At 47.5% G+C, this 6,025-nt stretch overlaps 1 protein-coding gene and 1 pseudogene across 1 annotated transcript in view; one reads left to right on the top strand and one right to left on the bottom strand.

Moving 5' to 3' along the window:
* ABAT (4-aminobutyrate aminotransferase) overlaps positions 1 to 6,025 on the bottom strand; it is an 80,319-nt gene that overhangs the window by 52,397 nt on the left and 21,897 nt on the right. The gene's annotated exons all lie outside the window — the stretch shown is intronic.
* On the top strand, positions 507 to 625 carry LOC111738600 (annotated as a pseudogene).

The following is a 6,025-nucleotide window of genomic DNA, read 5'->3' as shown; positions in this document are numbered from 1 at the left end:
AGACTGTTGAGTTATCTTTGGTAATTTCGCAAACACCGTGGACAGTGGGGCCATGGAATTAATGTGGGTTTTGGCTTGGGCTCCAATCTGGCTTTGTCTCTGTTTTCTCAACTGGAAAGTGGATGTGATAAAAAATCCCTCATTCCCAGGTCGCTCTGAGGATTACATGAGGCAATCCACGTTTAAAACCAGGCACAGCGCCCAGCACGGAGTGGGCACTCGAAAAATTTTAAACCTAAAGAAAAGTTGCAAACACGGCTCAACGGCGAACCATAAATCTAGAACCACCAATTGTTAATACTCTGCCTGCCACATTTGTACTCACCCTCTATCATCTATCATCTATCTATCAATCATCTACCTACCTATCATCTATCTATCATCATTAACTTCTGAATTATTTAAGTTAGTTGCAGACATTGTGATATTTCAGCCCTAAATCCTTCAGCCTACATCTTCTAAAAACAAGGATATTCTCCTATATAACCTCTGTATATACTATGTGAGTCTACAGCCACGCCACCTCGAATGTGCTTGATCCCGTCCGATCTCGGAAGCTAAGCAGGGTCGGGCCTAGTTAGTACTTGGATGGGAGACCACCTAGGAAGACCAGGTGCTGCAGGCGTTAAAAATAAAAAGTAAAATAAATTGTCTGAGATACAAGGTATTTCACGCTCAGGAAATTTATCATCAACATAATACTATTACTTAATATATAGTCTACGTTCAAATTCCCCGTCTTGTCCCCAAAATGTCTTTTGTGGCTGTTTTTTGTTCCCCGGATCCAGGCTCCATCCTGGGACCACGCATCGCTTTCGTCTACATGGCTCTTCCATCTCTTTTAAACCTGGAACCACTTCTCAGCTGCTTTGCCTTTTGTGACATTGACATTTTATGAGTCTAGGCCGGTCGCCCTGCATGTATTTCATCTTCATCAACATTTTTCTTCAAGTTCTTGTAAAATAAACTGCGGCTCACAGGCAAATAGAGAAAAGATGAGAGGGTGTTTAAAGGAGGTTAGAGCTTTGACGGGTGGACCAAGGTGGCAGGGCCGCTGCAGACAGAGGTCACGGCGTAAGGGACCGAGGGTGGCATCTTAGACGAACTGCAAGTGGCAGCAATGGCTGAGAGTGAGGGCACTGCACTGAGGGATCAGAGTCTGTTCCTACTTGGACCGGAACCTTCTAGAGGTTGGTCCTCATTTCTGGATCTGTCCTCTCTGCTAAGGTGCCCACGGCCTGCCCAGCCCACAGTCAGCATTCACCCAGAGTGACCGGCCACCCAGTCTCCCAAATACTCCAAGACAGGCAATTCTCTCTCACAGGTGACGTGGCTGCCTGCTCTCACACACCAACTGCAGGATCCTAAACAGCGAGTCGACAGCATTGCCACGTCTTGCCCTGCAAATGAAATCTGGCTTTCTAACTGCCCCTCTTCCTGCTGCCTCTCGGGCTGCTTCTGTGAAGAAATTCAAAACGAACTTCCAAGTGACCACAGAGGTAAAAGATGCGAGGGAGTCACTACCCTAAGTTTCCTTGCACCTGCTCTTGGCATCAGCCATCCAGGTTGTCGAGCAAGAGACTCTCACTGCAGATGTCCCCAGACGTGTCCCCCTGACTGAGCTTTCCATTCCCCTGAGTTTCAAGAGAAAGGTGTGTGTGTGTGTATGTACGTGTGTGTGTGTGTGCGCGCGCGCACACACACTATTTTAGCCCTTAGAATGGAAGGAAGGATTTATTTTGGCGCTTGAGTAAAAATGCCTTTTCAAGGTGACCCTCCCTTCATCGCCTGGGGCCAGAAGGCAGATGTCTGACAAAAGCAAATTCCTTATCTATCATTTTCATACCCATCTTTATTTTGCTCCTGCTTAAAGGGGGCTCATCCTGCTGTCTTCTCTCCACAAAGTACCCTTGAAAAATCTGTCATTCACTATTGTGTGTCCTTCAGACCGAAAGCAACACACGGGCGCACTTGCACACGTGTGCAAGGATACACACACACACACACGCACTTGCACACCCAACATCACAAATAAGTCACTGACACACATGGAGACACACCTCCACATGCCAGGAGACACATGCAAATACATAGGATACACGCACACACACGCACGCGCACACACACACACACACACACACACACACACCTGCACTCACGGTGCCCGGTTGTCAGGATCCCACAGCAAGCCCGGCTCCGCCTGCTCAAAATGCCTCTTCTAGGCCATTCTGCAGAGTCCCAGGGACATGACTGGCTGATCCATCCTAAGAGGTGCCGCCGGGTCCCAGTTTCCCCTGGGGAGGGTGCTCTGGACTTCCAGGTAGTCCCCAGAACATGGGCTTGGGTACAAGAGGGAGGAGAGGACGACTAGGGAGCAAAGCCGGTTTGGGGAAAGGAGGCGCTCAGCTGGGTCCCAGAAAGTGTCAGAGGCAGAGAGATGGGGGTGGGGTAGGGGAAGGAGGAGGGGAAGAGAGAGAGCAAGAGGCTGAAAGACAGGAGGGGGGGTGGTGATATTTTCAGATAGAAACAGAAAGGAAAAATCCACACAAAAACAGAGAGAGAGAGTAAAAAAAGATAAACAGAGAGAAAAAATAGAACACGGATTTCTAAAAAAGATGTCTCAAGCCCAGCTCTGTTTAAGCCGGAGGAGAGATGATCTGGGACCTTCTGAAACGGTCTCTGTCTCCCCTGTCCTCTTCCAGGGTCCTCCTTCTAGATTTTCTCTAAGAGGCTTGGGAACTGATGGAGCTACAAGGCAGAGATCCAAGGCTACAGATTCCTACATGGCTTCCCCGGGACTCTGGTGGCGGTGGTGGTGGTGGTGGCTGCAGCAGATCCAGCCTATGACAGCCACAGCCATGAAGGGGCTCTGCGGGATGCCAACCCATCTCCAAGACCCGGTGGGAGGGGGCAGAGGGGAAGCTCTGGCTCTGAAGACCCACCTGACGCCCTAGGGGGCGGATGGGGAAACTATTACTCAAGCCCCTCCCTATGGTAGCCCCTCCATTATTGCCCAAAGTGGGGGTCAATGCCTGTCCACAGGGGCCAGAAGAGGAAGTGGGAAGGGTCACAAGATGGGGACGGGGAATGAAAGGGAGCGGGGAACACAGAGCTTTCCGTCACGTGCAGCTCATCGGTTGCCATGACGACGGCCAGGGGGTGGGGGCACCCAGACTGGAGGCTGCTGGAGAGACGTGTTGGTTCTAAATCATCGTGACAGAGCTTCAGTTGAGCTATTACGCCGTTGCTGTGGCAACCAATGGGATCAAATCGCAGAGAAAATCTATAATTATTACAAGCCAGATACCGGCAAACTCAGCGCAGTAATCAGCAAGTTAGGGCAATTCAACCTGAACTCTGGGAGGAAGAAAAGCCCACCCTCAGCCCCCAGCTCTGGGAAGAAAAAGGCCGAAGGAGACAGCAGCTCTGTTGATGCTACACGATGGGAACCTGGAAGGCTCTCTTGGCCAAGTAAAGAATAAATACTAGGTGAAGCCACACAAAACTGCCAACATTTAAACACTGAAAAACATCCCCCATAAATTTATTATGGAAATTTCCAGTGTAGAGCAAAGTTGAATTTGACGGTGAATCCTGCACACCCACTGCCTAGCTTCTGCTCTTAACATCTGTACCATGCTTGCTTTACCACAAAACTACCCTTCCATCCGTCCGCTAATCTTATTTTTTTGATGTATTTCAAAGTAAACTGCAGATATCAGTATCCTTCTCCTTAAATACTGCAGCCTGTGTAAAATTAAGTATTTGATCATTTTTTAACAAAACAGCAATTTCATATGGTTCGATCTAAGTAGAATAGAATCTAGATTTCTGTCTGTCATCGTCTGTCCATCCATCCATCCATCCATCCATCCATCCATCCATCCATCCATCCATCCATCCACCCATCCTCTCGCTCATCCACCTATCCATCCATCCATCCGTGCATCGCTGGGAAATCTCATGCACATTCAACAACTCACCGTCCCTGAATCTTCCTCCCTGGTCCAATTGATACCTCCAACATCCTGCATATTAAGCTCAAAGTGCTCTCAGCTAAAACCATGGTTTTCCCTTCACCACATCTGTCCTCTTCCTTGTGTTCAGTATCTCGGTAAACAGAACCACTGCCTACCCATTCGTTCAAGACAGAAACCCATGACCCAGCCTCGCTTCCTCTCTCCCATTGCCTTCACTCGCTACCATGCCCCAGGATTTTTCTTCTACACTAGCTCTAGTCTTTCTCCTCTTCCTCCTCCTCCTCCTTCTCTTCCTCCTCCTCCTCCTCTCTCTGTTATGGTTCGGGTATCCATCATTTCTTAGCTGGACAGCTGCCCCAGCCTCCTGACTGGTCTCCCAGTTGCCATCTTACCCTCCCTCTGCTTTCTCCGTGCTGACTTATCATCAGGAAATATCTGGTTATCTTGACGGTGTCGGGGAACTGGCGCCTCGTACATTGCTGGTGGGGGTGTGAATTTATACAAACACCTTGGAGAGCAATTTATCCGAATCTATAGAAGTTTAAATTCACTGCCCATTTTTTCTCAGCATTAAGTCTACCGAAGGAGTTTGTTTCATTGATATAAACTGAAAGCGACCTAAATGTCCATCATTGGGAACTGGCTAAATACATTTTGGCACGACCATCGCACAGAATAACATTCATCCAATGAAAAGAATGATGCAACGCCGTACGTACTGACACAGCAGAGTGTTTAACGTATGAAGTTAAAGAAGTTGGGGAGGGGCACGTATGGTACAATGTCTCCTTTGTGCTCAGCAGCTCTTATACTTGGGTCAAGACCTAAGTGGGTACCAAAGTGTCCAGGAAACATGGCTTTATGAGCTGCCTCTCCACTGTCGCAAGTGTGTCAACCAGCTCTCCACCAGGCTGGGGAAAAAAAGGGGCCCAGGAATGCCTTTCTTGCCTTCCAAGTCTCCCCGGATAATACACAGCACAGCACCATTGGGCGAGGGCGGCCCTGCAGGCTGCTGGCTTGCATGAGCTGTTGGTCTTCTCCCTTGTTCAGGGCACGGCCATGCACGCTGCCTAACCAGAGGGAGAAGGAAAACCTGAAACACACCTCGGAGGTAGACATGTTTCAGGGAACACAACAGGGCTGATGGAAAATGCTTGGTTCTAGCTTTTGCTCAGACCTCGAAGGGGCTCCTGTGTCTCGGTTTCCCCAGCTCTATAAGGGCTGACTGTACCTCCCAGGGTCATTCTGAAGGTCAAATGTGACGATGGAGGTACAAACAGCACGCCAAAGTCATCTTGCTAAATAAATGAGAGTTTTTGTTATTAATTCGTTTTTAGGATCAGCACTTCTGAATATTAAACACCCCTAGCGCACGCAACAAAAGCTGGAAACTTCGTTTTGGTCTGAGCATCTATTTTTGTCCCGGGACTGAGCTAAGCACTTCCCATACGTGATCTCACATAAGCCTCGAAACAGCATGTTTTTGTAGGGATTCTTGCTCCCATTTTACAGATGAGAAAGCTGAGGCACGCGAATTAAGTGGATTTCCTGATGACATGAGAGCGATGCTCCTCAGAAAACCCCCAAATCTTTCCAATTGCAAAGTCCATGCTTTTCCTAGTTCCTGATCATTCCTGTTCCTTAAATCAGATCTTTGGACCAGTGCTGTCAAACAGAAGTATGAATGCAAGTCACGTACACAGTTAAATTTTTTCCAGTGGCCACATTTAAAAAAATGATGAAATTAATGTTAGTTGCATGTGCTATTTAACCCGATATATCTAAAACGTTATTTCGACATGTAATCAATATAAAAACGAATTAATGAAATTTTAATAATTTTTTTTGTCATATGTTCTCAAATTTTGGTATGTATTTCATGGTCATAGCACAGTTCAGTTCAGACTAGCTATGTTTCAGTGCTTAGTAGTTGTGTGTGGCTTACTGGTGAATGCAGCTTAGGTGGTACTGATATATATATATATATATAGTGCTTAGTAGTTGTGTGTGGCTTACTGGTGAATGCAGCTTAGGTGGTACTGATA

This window comes from Pteropus vampyrus, unplaced genomic scaffold (genome assembly GCF_000151845.1).
Source record: "Pteropus vampyrus isolate Shadow unplaced genomic scaffold, Pvam_2.0 Scaffold40, whole genome shotgun sequence".
NCBI lineage: Eukaryota > Metazoa > Chordata > Mammalia > Chiroptera > Pteropodidae > Pteropus > Pteropus vampyrus.
The sequence above is the reverse complement of the archived record's forward strand: the minus strand, read 5'-3'. Positions and strand labels throughout refer to the sequence as shown.